Genomic DNA, 14,970 nt, shown 5'->3' on the forward strand with positions numbered 1-14,970 from the left:
TAATACAAGCATATCTTGAAAAGATATGGAAGATGGATTGTTGGCACTTTGTAAAATTAACAGTGAAAGACTGCTACGTCCTACTTCAAAGATTTACCTAAATTTCTAGGAAGGCTCACGAACACTTTTGAAAGTTTGCTTAATGTGTAAATTCTCTTATGATTTGTAAGGGCCAAGAAACAGCAAAATTACCTCCTATCTATTCCAACACACACACACACCTCCCCCACCAGTTACATCGTAGCAACTAAGATCAGCCATGAATTGATTTTTTGTTTTAAAGCAGGGCTCCACTACACTGTTTTCCCCTCACGAAGAAAACATGCCTTAGCCTGCCCTGGGTTGTCTGTGAGGGGAGAAGCGGAACCTCGCCAGGATCACTGGAAGAGTGACACACTTGTGAAGGAGCTTCCAGTGAGCGATGTCATATGCAGTTAATTAATACTAGAAAGAACAGTGCAGACGTTGCCAATGAAAAGATAACAAAGGCGACCAAACAATAGAGCACCCTAACAATTTGGGGTTTTATTAGAGAGGAACAGCTTGTCTGCCTTCATGTAAAGGAATTTTTCTTAAGCACACTCTCTGCCCCTGAGGAAGAGGAGTGACAGATGGGACTGGTCAATTTGGGGCAAATGGAGAGGGACGCTCCGCTCTAGTCTCCTTCCCCTTGAGAATGCACCTGGTCACGCCGAGCACATGTTCTCACTGCTCTTCCAGCCCCAGAGCTTCCCCAGGCAGGCATCCTCCTCGAGGGGAATCCACCCAGCTGGATGCCACCTGGGGCATAGAGCAGTTCTGCCTAACTCGGGGCTTCAGCTGTTAGCAACCCACGTGGCCAGCAGAGCCAAAGCCATGGCCTTCCTCCTGGCTTCCGGCAGTTAACAGGAGAGATTTGGTGCCTGTCCTTACGCTGTTTCATATTTCACTTTGTTCGGAAACCAAGCCTCTCTGAGTACCAGTTTTAGAGCGGTTTTGTTCTGATGGTGCCGTAGCAAATCACTATACTTACTCGCAGTAAAGGGCTTCCATTCATTGCTGATTGATTTGCAAAAACTCAAGCCAAATCTACTGCTTGATTTATAAGGAAGCCATCAATCATCGCACGAGAGAGTGAGTCTACGCTTGGATAATCTGCTTACCAACATCACAGTTCTGTCACAGCGCTCTATGGCTTGGGCTATTATGCATTAATGTTTCTCTTTTCAAAGGCTCATTGATTTTTACTTTAAAGTATTATGCCAAAAGAAAACTATGTCACCATTGTGAAAGGAAAATGAGTCCCACTTGTCAAGGATCAACACCAAAAACATACAGAGCACTTAGCCTATGGCAGGCACCATTTATAAGTGCTACCTGTGAGGTCGGTACTGTTATTGCTGTCATTTTACAGATGAGAAAATTTGGAGAGATTATGGAGACATGGAGAGATTAGGAAATTTGCCCAAAGTCAGGCAGCTAGCGAAGGGTAGCCTGGGCTCTGCCCAAGGTGTCCTGGCTCCAGAGTCAGCGTCAAATGTAGGAAGTGACCATAAAGACAAAGGCAGTGGAAAGAAATCAGTGCTCTCACAGCATGAAATTGAAAAGGAAATGCAAAGCGTAATAACCAAGTGATAAAAACTCACCTCTGAAAATATTTTTGCACAAGAAATAAATATTAATAATCAGTAACTAATAAAATTTAACAATGAAAATAAAATACAAAGAATAATGACCGATTGATTTATAAACATTTGCTCCTGAAAATACTATTTTTCTCATGCAAAAAATAACTGTTAATGATAAGTCAACAATAAAGGCTTCCTTTTATGTAGCTTCATTTTAAGATTAATTAAAGTAAAATGCCCTGAAGGGAAAGAGTGTTTTAGTTCGTTTTTGCCCCTCTTTTGCTATGTCCTGCACAGAAAGCTACAGAGGTTGAATAGACCTGAACCACACTGAGTTTACATAACGGTGTTTTCCCACCACATTCTCCAAAGTCCTTATGAGTAGTAATTTTTACCCCCCACCCCACCTCTTTCCCCACAGGAACCTGCCTTCAGGTGATCCCTGTGGCAGGTTGGCGGGAAGTCAGTTATAGTCCTCCGCTCCACCACTGGAGTTCCACCTAAGCAGTCATACTGTATCTGTGAAATCAGGGATGCGATGAGTTATTCTCTTCATCAAATATTCGCGAAGAGACACAGTGTTGTCTCCCCCACTCCGTTCCCTTTGCCTCCCGGTCACACAGCTGCTCCGCATTTCCCAGCTTCCCTTGCAGTTAGGTGGGGTCACATGGCTGACTCTGGCCAACAGAATATGAGTAGAAGTGAGTGGCGGCACATTAGTGATCCTGAATGCCTTCTCTTTGTCTGTGGCTGGAGAAAGCGGACTCAAGGACCTAGAGGAACCTCAAGTCCCAAATAGAAGGAGTCTGAGCCCTGAAGGACTGTGGAGCAGAGGACCCGCTCCCGCCAAAGCCCACAGTGGTCTACCAAGTGAGATGAGAGATAACCGTTGACTGTCTTAACTCACTTCGATTTCGAGATAGTTTATGATAGGAATTAGTTTATTCTGATTAATATAACATATTAAAACAAATTGTTCCTCTGGGTATCCCTTAAAGTGACCACTCTTTGGTAGACACTGATACAGGCAACACCGCCCCCACCTACACAGCTTGGTCATTCCACAGAAAATGTGCTTCCAGATGCTGACAAAAATCATCCAAGACTGCATTCTACCAAGTCACCTTCTAGCTAATTCTTCTCTGGAACTTACTAGTTTTTCTCTTTCTGCTAATTCTTCATTATAATCGGTGCCTGAATAAGCAGGACTCATGGGGTTTAATCGCAAGAAATTGTTTTTCCCACTGTCTTTTTTTTTTAATTTTTATTTTTTTCGGATGTACATCATATTTCAAATTCTGGAGACATTACATCATGTTCACCACCCGAACACTAATTAGAGTGCATCCCCTCACATGTGACCCTAATCACCCCTTTTGCTCTCCCCCGTCCCCCCTTCCCCTCCCCCTCCCCCTCACCCCTCCCCCCTCCCCCCTCCCCCCTTCCCCAATGGTAACCACCAGTCCAATCTCCAATGCTATGTGTTTTTTTTGTGTGTGTCTTTTTTTTTTTTTTAAAGATTTATTTTTTCCTTTTTCTCCCCAAAGCCCCCCGGTACATAGTTGTATATTCTTCGTTGTGGGTCCTTCTAGCTGTGGCATGTGAGACGCCGCCTCAGCGTGGTCCGACGAGCAGTGCCATGTCCGCGCCCAGGATTCGAACCAACGAAACACTGGGCCGCCTGCAGCGGAGTGCTCGAACTCAACCACTCGGCCACGGGGCCAGCCCCGTGTGTGTCGTTTTTATCTTCTACTTATGAGTGAGATCATATGGTATTTGACTTTCTCCCTCTGACTTATTTCACTCAGCATAATACCCTCAAGGTCCATCCATGTTGTCGCAAACCCACTGTCTTTTTTTAAACCCAGTCGGGTCCTTCCTTACCCCTGACTTTAAGGTTATGCTTAGGTTAAAAAACAATGTACTGTCATTTAAAATCACAATTGCAATCCAAATTCAGTATTTAAAAGTGTCTAGTTGGATAAGGTAATCAACAGACCAATTGTCATTCAAAGTTAAGACTCCTCTCTTCCACGCGCCCCTCCCGGATCCCTGGCCAGCAGCAAGCTGCTCTTCTTCCCGCCCCCTTTTGGGGAAAGATGGTCTGCAAAAATACATCTTCTGTATTAAATCTCTTCTCCCTCACTTGCCAGCAGCTATTTCTGACCTGTGTCCTACCCAGGATTGAAGCTTCAAGGGGGAAGAAGAAAAAGAGCAGGCAAATTCCCACTTGACAAGTACTATAGGAAGACAGTGCTGTTTCTTCTGGTGTCGGTGGACATTTAGAGCTGACATTTTCTATTGTGAGTATCTTCATGGGTTCCCAGGAGACCGGAGAATCTCAGTAGAATTATTCCAGGCCATTGGTTGCACATGTGGTCCCTAGGATCCACATTCCATCTCCATCATCAGAGTGATTATTCAGACACACCAGCACTCCCCATCCTCTCTCTCTGGCTCCTTTGATTTCCCAGCGGGGATGGGTGAGTGAGTGACAGACAGCAGTCTACCAAGACTGTCTATCCACAAGGGTCATGCTTTAAGCTCTCCGGGAGTCTTCTCCTCAGATTTGAGATAAGGGGGGTGAGCACCTCCCTACTCCTTCCTTTTGCTTAGTTTAAGTGGAATCACAACACAGCTTTCCCCAGAGAAATCCCCCTCACAGAATTGTTTACATTTTGAATCGTCGATTCACTTACCCTTGACTTAGGTGAGGGGCTTAATGAGTCATGTAAGTGATTTTCAGACTTCCCTTCCTAAATTCTGCCTGTGGTTGAACAATTCCTTTTGAAGTAGACTTTCTATTTATCTTGGTACCTCAGCCAGAACTTCACAATCCTATTATCCCAGTTAAATCAAGGTCTTCTTCGTGAGCAGGCCTTCCAGTTAGTGCACATTTTTAGGCTCCTGGCACCTTATTTAACATGTCTACACTGTAGTGTGGCTTGCCTATTGATTCCTGCACGTAGCAGTTGCTTGCTTTGGCGGGTCAACAGCTATTCCACTTCCATTTCCTTCAAGTACACAATTTAATGTTTTTCTGACCACTTCTGCGGAGCCTTGTCAGTCTAAGTTCCTATTCTTCCATATTCGTAGAACAGCAATCTGGTTGGACGTGCAGGCTAAGGGCCTAGTCCTGAAGTGGTGATTGCTTAATTTTTACTCAGATTATAGGTCGCAGATCAATAAAAACACCAGTGTTCTAAAGATGCTTTTCTTCACACGTCACACAAGATTCGAGGTTCATTTGTCTATATTTATCTTGCTAATTTATTACTGTTTGTTGTCTGTTCCTCGCACACCCTACCCCCACCCCACGAGCATGTCAGCGCATGACAGCATAGAGCCCAGCCATCAAGGTGACTGCTGTAAGCCATCCCCAGTGCCTACGACTGTGACACAGAAGACGCTCTAAACCAGGGCTTCTCAAACTGCAGGGAGCATGAGACTCAGCTGGGCATGATTCTCACTCAGCAGACCTGGCGTGGGGCTGGAGAGGCTGCTTTTCTAGCAAGCTCCTAGGTGATGCGGATGGTCTGCAGACACCCACACTCTGAGTAGCAAGGTTGAGAAATGTGTGTTGAATGAATTTTACTTTTTGCTTGTTTATTTGTTGTTTACAATAGTTTAGGGAGGCTGATATTATGGGGCAGGGAGCTTCTCAAAATTTGTCCTTGCCACCACCACTGACTATTCCCAAATATAGCCTCTGCTCTCGCCTTTCTTGGCATCAATACCTAGTGTCTTACACTCGGGTTCATGTGAGTCCATCCTTCCTGCAACAAAGTCCCTGAGTGCTCACAGCTCTGCGATTGTCCGTAGTAAGCAGGTTTCCACTTGAAAAAGGAGAGCTCTGTCTTTGATCTTTGTCAGAGTCTGTTCACGATCTAGGCCTTATTTCAGAGAACACTGTGCAAAAGGGCCAGACCTGCGCTTGGGGTCAAGGACTCTGAACTGTGCAAGTCTCAGCGAGGCTCAGAGAAAAAGGCTCATTCCACCTTTTTGGAGGTGAAAATGACCATTCAGACTACACACCTGGAAGGTGCGGCCCCAACTTTCTTTTTAACTCCTCTAAGGCAGCTGGATGCTCTGCATGAATTTGCACAGTATTAGATGATTCTAATCACCTCAGTCAGCGATAAACTGACTTATTAGAGAAACTTCTGTTCCAAATCCCAGTTTTGGAGACAATAAACAAGACAGACATTACCAGGAACCTGTGAGCTCAGGGTAGAGGGCAGCGTGGGTAGCAGAAGCCTCCAGCCGAGCCATGCTGGAGGAGGGCTCCATGAAGTGCCATTAGGGGTCTGGACTCACAGCTGAAGCGGCAGCTTCTCCAAATTCAAGTTTGTATTACTTATCCCTTGAATTGGGTAATTCTTGCACATTTCCCACCATAAGTGAGTACTGCAGCTTAGAAAGTCTGGGAAGGAAGGGTGGAAAGAGCAAAGAGTTCAGAGTGTGGGTTCATTTTCAGATTCGCTACTGACTATCTGTGTGACTTGGGGCAATGTACATAATGTCTGAGCCTGAATTGTCTCATCTTTAGAAAAGGATAAGAATAATATTCTTGCAAGGTTATTGTGAGAATTAAATAAAATATATACCAAAAGGCTTAACGCAGTGCCTAGCATTTATTTTATTTATTTATTTATTTTTTTTTGAGGAAGATTAACCCTGAGCTAATTACTGCCAGTCCTCCTCTTTTTTGCTGAGGAAGCCTGGCCCTCAGCTAACATCCATGCCCATCTTCCTCTACTTTATATGTGGGATGCCTACCACAGCATGGCGTGCCAAGCTGTGCCATATCCACACCTGGGATCCGAACCAGCAAACCCCGGGCTGCCGGGAAGCGGAATGTGTGAACTTAACTGCTGGGCCACCGGGCCGGCCCCCAGTGCCTAGCATTTAACAGGGACTGAGCAAATATTCCCCTTCTCTTCCAGGACCACACAGATGTGGAAGACACGTGGTATCTGCAGGCACCTCAGGTTTGTAAAGCTCTTTAACTTTTAAAGCACCTTCACAGCTGTTTTCTTTGTTTTTTCAGTAGGGGAAAGGAAGATGTGAAGAAAAGAAATACAGAAAGAAACCCACTTGATCATGATGTATGATCTTTTTAATGTATTGTTGTATTCGATTTGCTAGGATTTTGTTGAGGATTTTTGCATCGATGTTCATCAGTGATATTGGCCTGTAACTTTCTTTTTTTGTGTTGTCCTTGTCTGGTTTTGGTTTGAGGATAATGTTTGCTTCGTAGGAGTTAGGAAGCCTCCCCTCCTCTTCAATTTTTTGGAAGAGTTTGAGAAGGATAGGTATTAAGTCTTCTTTGAATGTTTGATAGAATTCACCAGGGAAGCCATCTGCTCCTGGACTTTTATTTTTTGGGAGGTTTTTGATTGCTGTTTTGATATCCTTACTGGTGTTTGGTCTATTCAAACTTTCTACTTCTTCTTGGTTCAGTTTTGGAAGGTTGTATGTTTCTAAGAATTTATCCATTTCTTCTAGATTATCCAATTTGTTGGTGTAAAGCTTTTCATAGTATTCTCTTATTATCTTTTGTATTTCTGAGGTGTCCATTGTAGTCTCTCCTCTTTCGTTTCTGATTTTATTTATTTGAGCCTTCTCTCTTTTTTTCTTGGTGAGTCTAGCTAAGGGTTTGTCAATTTTGTTTATCTTTTCGAAGAACCAGCTCTTGGTTTCACTAATTTTTCCTATTGTTTTTTTAGTCTCTATTTCGTTTATTTCTGCTCTGATTTTTATTATTTCCTTCCTTCTGCTGATTTTGGGCTTTGTTTGTTGTTCTTTTTCCAGTACTGTTAGGTGCACTTTTAGATTGTCTATTTGGGATTTTTCTTCTTTGTTGAGGTATGCCTGAATTGCTATAAACTTCCCTCGTAGAACCGCTTTTGCTGTATCCCACAGATTTTGGCATGTTGTGTTTTTATTTTCATTTGTCTCCAGGAATTTTTTTATTTCTTCTTTGATTTCTTCATTGACCCAATCATTGTTCAGTAGCATTTTGTTCAATCTCCACATTTTTGTGGCTTTTCTGGTTTTCTTTCTGTAGTTGATTTCCAGTTTCATACCTTTGTGGTCAGAAAAGATGCATGGTATTATTTCGATCTTCTTAAATTTATTGAGACTTGTTTGGGTTTCATTCCAGGGATGCAGGGATGGTTCAACATCTGCAAATCTATCAACGTGATACACCACATTAACAAAATGAAGAATAAAAACCACATGATCATCTCAATAGATGCAGAGAAAGCATTTGACAAGATACAGCATTCATTTATGATAAAAACTCTAAATAAATTGGGTATTGAAGGAAAATACCTCAACATAATAAAGGCCATATATGACAAACCCACAGCAAATATCATTCTCAATGGAGAAAAACTGAAAGCTATCCCTCTAAGAACAGGAACCAGACAAGGATGCCCACTGTCACCACTCTTATTTAACATAGTATTGGAAGTCCTAGCCAGAGCAATCAGGCAAGAAAAAGAAAGAAAAGGGATCCACATTGGAAAAGAAGAAGTGAAACTGTCACTCTTTGCAGATGACATGATTTTATATCTAGAAAACCCTAAAGAGTCCACTAAAAAACTTTTAGAAATAATAAAGGAATACAGTCAAGTTGCGGGATACAAAATCAATGTACAAAAATCCATTGCGTTTCTATACACTTCATTGTTAAATGAAGTAGCAGAAAGAGAAATTAAGAATACAATCCCATTTACAATTGCAACAAAAAGAATAAAATACCTAGGAATAAACTTAACAAAAGAGGTGAAAGATCTGTACACTGAAAACTATAAAACATTGTTGAAAGAAATCGAAGAAGACACAAAGAAATGGAAAGATATTCCGTCCTCTTGGATTGGAAGAATTAACATTGTTAAAATGTCCATACTTCCTAAAGCAATCTATAGATTCAACGCAATCCCTATCAAAGTTCCAACAACATTTTTTACAGAAATAGAACAAAGAATCCTAAAATTTATATAGAACAACAAAAGACCCCGAATAGCCAAAGGATTCCTGAGAAAAAAGAACAAAGCTGGAAGTATCACACTCCCCGATTTCAAATTATACTACAAAGCCATAGTAACCAAAACAGCATGGTACTGGCACAAAAACAGACACACAGATCAATGGAACAAAATTGAGAGCCCAGAAGTAAACCCACACGTTTATGGACAGCTAATATTCGACAAGGGAGCCAAGAGCACACGATGGAGAAAGGAGAGTCTCTTCAATAAACGGTGTTGGGAAAACTGGACAGCCACATGCAAAAGAAAGAAAGTAGACCATTCCCTTACATCATGAACAAAAATCAACTCAAAATGGATCAAAGACTTGAATGTAAGACCCGAAACCATGAGACTTCTAGAAGAAAACACAGGCAGTACGCTCTATGACATTGGTATGAGCAGCATATTTTCAAGTCCGATGCCTGACCGGGCAAGGGAAACAAAAGAAAAAATGAACAAATGGGACTACATCAAACTAAAAAGTTTCTGCACAGCAAAGGAAACCATCAACAAAACGAAAAGACAACCTAACAATTGGGAGAAGATATTTGCAAACCACATATCAGATAAGGGGTTAATATCCAAAATATACAAAGAACTCATACAGCTCAACAACAAAAAAACCAACAATCCAATTAGAAAATGGGCAAAAGATCTGAACAGACATTTCTCCAAAGAAGATACACAGATGGCCAATAGGCATATGAAAAGACGCTCGACATCATTAGCTATCAGGGAAATGAAAATCAAAACTACAATGAGGTATCACCTCACTCCGGTCAGAATGGCTATAATTAACAAGACAGGAAACAACAAATGTTGGAGAGGGTGTGGAGAGAAGGGAACCCTCATACTCTGCTGGTGGGAGTGCAAACTGGTGCAGCCACTATGGAAAGCAGTTTGGAGTATCCTCAGAAAATTAAGGATAGATCTACCATATGATCCAGCTATTCCACTGCTGGGTATTTATCCAAAGAACTTGAAAACACAAAAGCATAAAGATACTTGTACCCCTGTGTTCATTGCGGCATTATACACAATAGCCAAGACTCGGAAGCAACCTAGGTGCCCATCAAGGGACAAATGGATAAAGAAGATGAGGTATTTATACACAATGGACTACTACTCAACCATAAGAAATGACGAAATCTAGCCATTTGTGACAACATGGATGGACCCTGAGGGTATTATGCTGAGTGAAATAAGTCAGAGGGAGAAAGTCAAATACCCTATGATCTCACTCATAAGTAGAAGATAAAAACGACAAAAAAAAAAAACACATAGCATTGGAGATTGGACTGGTGGTTACCATTGGGGAAGGGGGGAGGGGGGAGGGCAAAAGGGGTGATTAGGGTCACATGTGAGGGGATGCACTCTAATTAGTGTTCGGGTGGTGAACATGATGTAATGTCTCCAGAATTTGAAATATGATGTACATCCGAAAAAAATAAAAATTAAAAAAAAAAGAAATACAGAAGGAGGGAACCATGGAAGAAGCACAGGACACTGCAAAACAAAAACGAAAGCCTACATTTCCATCAGACATGGATGTGGCATGTGACTGTCAGAGGCTTTCCCAGGGCAGGTGAAGGGCAGCTGACAGCAAGTTAAGTCTGCATGAAATGCTCTCCAGTTAAAATAATGTAAGTTGAGCATCTGAGTTTGTTGTGAATTTGACCCAGAGATTAATTTTTGAGAAGAAAGAAGACTTGCTCTTCCAATCGCCTGCAAGTGGAGCAACAGTGTAGCCCTCGGCCTTGCTAATCATGATGTGTATTCCCTAGTGGGACCCTAAGGGACACAGCGGAGCCATGCTTCCTATTAAAACCTCCTAAATATAGCCTCTGTGGTACAATGTTTGCTGGACCCTTTGACATGTCAGGATCCAAAGCAAGTGCAACCCTGCAGTACAGAGAGAACTGGGGCCCAGCTGGAGCCCCTCCCCCTCCCCCTCTCCCTTTCAGCATCTACTTACATGGAGCCACTTGGTATCTTCCAAGACATAAGTCAGGCTAAAGGAAGACACGTCAGTCCCCCATCAGCATTGCCCCTCTGACCTTTGACTAAGTTATTGACAAAGAGCAGCTTGGGGAGACATTCACAAAATACATAGATCTTCTCCTCAACTTCCAGGGGGTTTACAGCCTGATAAACTCATTGTAAACTGAAAATACCATAAGTTGAAAATGCGTTTAGTACACCTAACCCACCGAACCTCGTAGCTTAGCCTGGTCTATCTTAAACACGCACAGAACACTTACATTAGCCTACAGTTGGGCAAAATCATCTAACACAAGGCCTATTTTATAATAAATGTTGACTATCTCGTGTAATTTACTGCATACTGTACTGACAGTGACAAACAGAAGAGTTGTAAGTGTCTCGGCTGTTCACCCTTGTGATCACGCGGCTGACTGGGAGCTGCGCTTGCTGCCGCCCAGACTCACGGGAGAGGATCGGACTACACATCGCGAGCCCAGGAAAAGACCACAATTCGAACTTCAAAGTATGGTTTCTACTTAATGAGTATTGCTTTTGCACCATCATAAAGTAGAAACATCATAAATCGAACTATTGTAAGTCGGGGACCGTCTGTATTCACAAATATCGAGAGGCGTTGGCCACAACAGGCAGCAGAACTTTGGGAGCATATGACAAAGTGAGACAGAATGGGGAAAAGAAGCTGTCCCCACATCACTGGTGCAGCATTTCATCCAGAAATCAAGTTTCCTGAGCCTGATGGATTTGGGTTTGAATCCAGGTTCTGCCATTTTCTAGGTGTATGAGTTGGGGCAAATTGTTAACCTCAGTTTCCTCATCTATAGAATGGACACAAAAATAGAAGCATCTCTTAGAGTCTTTCTGAGGCTTATCTGGGAACCACGTAAAAGCAGTGCCTACCAACTTTTTTCCAGTCATGGCAGTTATAGAAAATGACACATGCACATTATAATCATCTGATGTGATGAAACTGCTTAATTCCAGAGGTAACAGCATTAGAGATCGTTGGACCACAGACCCTGTCCACTCCCCCTGAGGGCTGAAGCGATAACGATCAGGCAGTGAGAGCAAATATACGCTATATAGTGCTTCCTACGGGCCAAGTGCTGTTCTAAGGGCTCTACATTGATTTACTCATTTGACCCTCGCAGCAATCTTATGAAATAGAGTGTTAGTATTATCCTCATGGCACACATGAGGACACCAAGGCTCTAGGATGCTAAGTAATTTGCCCTAGATTACATAACCTGTGAGTGTGAGCGCCAGGTCCAACCCAGGCGGTTAGATCCAGAATCCTGGCTTTCATGCACTACAGCGTCTCCATATCATGGCCCAACTCCGACCCGGACGTGGCACCCCACTGTGATGCTCTGAAGCACACCCTTCTCATTGCACCTGGCACACAACGCCTAACAAACATTAGGATTTATAAAGAGCAGCTTGATCCAGTGTCCAGATGCCCCAACAAGACCCACAGTACCAGTGGGTTTGACAGAACAGGACAGTCCAGGGCAGAGGGCACTGGCCCAGGTGTGACAGGAATCACAGAGAGACAGTCACAGCTGGCTCAGCAGCCAGCTACACCACACCGCACACCACACCAGGAGGGGAAGAAGAGGATGGAACTGGTCAACTCCCCATGGTGGGGAGGGCCCTGGGGCTGTAGCACTCTCCAGTAAGTCATTGCGGGACACCCTGAATGGAGCTGGAAGTCCAGCACCAGTGGTGGGAATTACAGCCACCCTGTTTTTACCTGTAGGTGATACTCTTACAGTCACCCCTAACCTGGCCTGCCCAAGGAGGCCCAGGCTGCAGCTCAAAGCACCAGCTGAACTTCAAAAGTTCGTCTTGCTTATAAATTGTAAATCCCCAAAAAGCAGAGAATGCGTCTTTCGCGCTTTGATAGCCCCCAGCAGTTGTCAGAGGCCTTTTTTCACATAACAGTCCATCAATAAATGTGTGATTTAGTCAATCAAATATACTTAACAAAGTCAATCAAATATATTTAATATTTAAATAAATTACTATCTGAGCTAGCCCTTAAAACAATTACTTTCAACTTCAGAATTTTCTTTTGCAGAGGCAATGGCATAAACCAATTTCTCTGCTCTAAGTTTAGGTAAGGATAGGATAACCCATAGCGGCAAAACTGAAGACCTAGACCAAACTCTGAACACATTTTTTGCACACCAACTCTATGCAAGACTCTCTCTAAATGCGAAGGTGAGTCTTTCCCACGCAGAGACGGGCGTATAAAAGCCAAAAACGCTGCTTGCAACCTCCATCTTGTGGCCCGCCTGAGTCAAAGAACTTAGGGATAGCAGCGCTGTTCATTATCATCATTATTATCACCATTATTATTCTTGCTAGCGCTTGACCAGTTCTGAGCGCATTAAACCTAATGTTTTTGATGAAATGAGAATTGCTGCTGGGACTCAGTCAGGAAAAGTTGTGGCGGCTTGTGCCAGAACTCTTTAAGTCAATGGTTTTCAAACGTGTAAAGGTGGTTTCAGGTCAGCTTGGAGCACGGGCTGTCATGTTCCAACATCTGGACCCCAGGTGTGGGGGTGGAATAGGGCCAGAATGTGATGGAATGAACATAAATTAAATGAGACTGCACTCTCTTTCATGCAACGCCTAGAAATGCTTGTCATGGAAACTGAAAATCCCTGTTCTACATAGCTAATGTGATTTAGCATTGCTTTGCCAGACACCAGCATCTCAGTGACAACTGAGAACAGGGGTCGACAAACTACAGCTCCGGAGCCAAATTCAGCCCACTTCCTGTTTTTGTAAATACAATTTTATTGAACACAGCCACTCGCAGTCATTTACATTTGTCTATGACTGCTTTTGCAGCTGTAACCACAGAGTTGACTAGTCTCAAAAGAGACCACCGGCCTGCAAAGCCCAAAATATTTACTGTCTGTCCTCTACAGAAAAGTTTGCCAAACCCTGATTAGAATAACACCAAAAGTCACAGATACCAATATTTCAGTGACAATTTAGAATGATACCAAAATTCACCAATCCACAGCCCAACCCCCTAAGACATCTGAATGTAATCAGGATCTTTAAGTTTTTTTAAGCATTTATATAGTTTACTCTTTGAATCATCAACATGATGCTTATTAACGAGGCACACACTTTGCCAGAAGGTGGTAACAGGGGAAGTAGAAGATATGGGTCGCGCCCTTGTTATTGGCAATTGGCATCTAACTCCCATGCAGAAAATCAAATGTGTGATTCTTGCTGCATTTTCTTCCATATGTGAGTGTCTCACCTGTCGTTTAACTTCAAGGGATGGGACAAACTCTAAAACATTAAAATGCATAAGTAAAAAATATAATTGAAAAATCGACCCCTCAGCTCTTAAGATGTGACCCTTGACGCCTTGTTAGCTTGGCTCCCAGTGCAACTCCCAGGCGGCATTTGCTTGACGTGTGAACGCCCCCTGCAGGAGCCCCCTACTCCCTGCTCCACACTTTCCTCCCTCACTCCAAATTCCCCTAAAAATTACTACATCTCCCTGGATGCTTGACTAGCAGAGAATAACAGTGTTACTGTTTTTTCCTGCAATAACTCATTTTTCTTACATTCCTCCTCAGAAGCATAAATAAAGGAAAAGTGTAGAAAGAAAGAAATTTAAAAAGTAAAAGAAAAAGATGGTGGTGAGAAGTTAACATGTGGTAAAGGAAAAAGTTGTCAGAAAGGGGAAAGGGAAGTGCAGGACTACACCGAAGGCAAGAACGAGGAAGAAGCAATAAGGAGCCAGGCTGTCAGAAGAGAAGGAGTCAAAATTTGATGGTGTGGCCCAGTGCAGGGCATTTTCATTTTACCAACTGACCTTGTTCTGTCCAGGCGCATCTTCTGCCTTCTCAGAGAGGGTGCACTGCGTGCCATGCTTCACACACTGGCGATCCAGGGAGAGTCACAGCGATAGCGGCAGGCCTCTCTCTGCACAGCTATTAAACCCCACGCACGCAGAATCCCATTTCACAAGCTTCATAGCACACTGGAATGTCTTTGTTTTACTTCTCCTTAAATGGAGCTAAATGGCTACACTGCAGAAGAGGCGATTGTCTACTGATAGTTGCTGAGCATAACCAAATCAAGTAGTGAAAATTCAGACACCAGCTCAGAATCTACCCCAACTCTTCCAGGAGACTTCCCAGTCATGCTGAAAACGAATCCCCCTGTATTCCACATTTCCACTATTCAGAAGCCTAGCTCAGGGTGGCCTGACTTGGGATCCCTCCCTTCAAACCCTGAACAATGCATCTGTTTACTATCTCAAAATCAGAAAACATGTATTATCTTCC

General features: G+C 43.1%; 1 protein-coding gene across 4 annotated transcripts in view; it reads right to left on the reverse strand.

Moving 5' to 3' along the window:
- Window positions 1-14,970, reverse strand: part of SLC35F4 (solute carrier family 35 member F4) — a 239,394-nt gene that overhangs the window by 173,962 nt on the left and 50,462 nt on the right. Inside the window, exon 1 of one of the 4 annotated variants that reach the window (XM_044773645.2) lies at window positions 14,496-14,622. The exons of the other annotated variants lie outside the window; for them this stretch is intronic. The gene's annotated coding sequence lies outside the window, so the exon portion shown is untranslated. Of the gene's footprint in view, window positions 1-14,495; window positions 14,623-14,970 lie in introns of those variants that run through there. 4 annotated transcript variants of the gene reach the window in all.

The sequence above is a fragment of the Equus asinus genome, chromosome 7 (assembly GCF_041296235.1).
Source record: "Equus asinus isolate D_3611 breed Donkey chromosome 7, EquAss-T2T_v2, whole genome shotgun sequence".
NCBI lineage: Eukaryota > Metazoa > Chordata > Mammalia > Perissodactyla > Equidae > Equus > Equus asinus.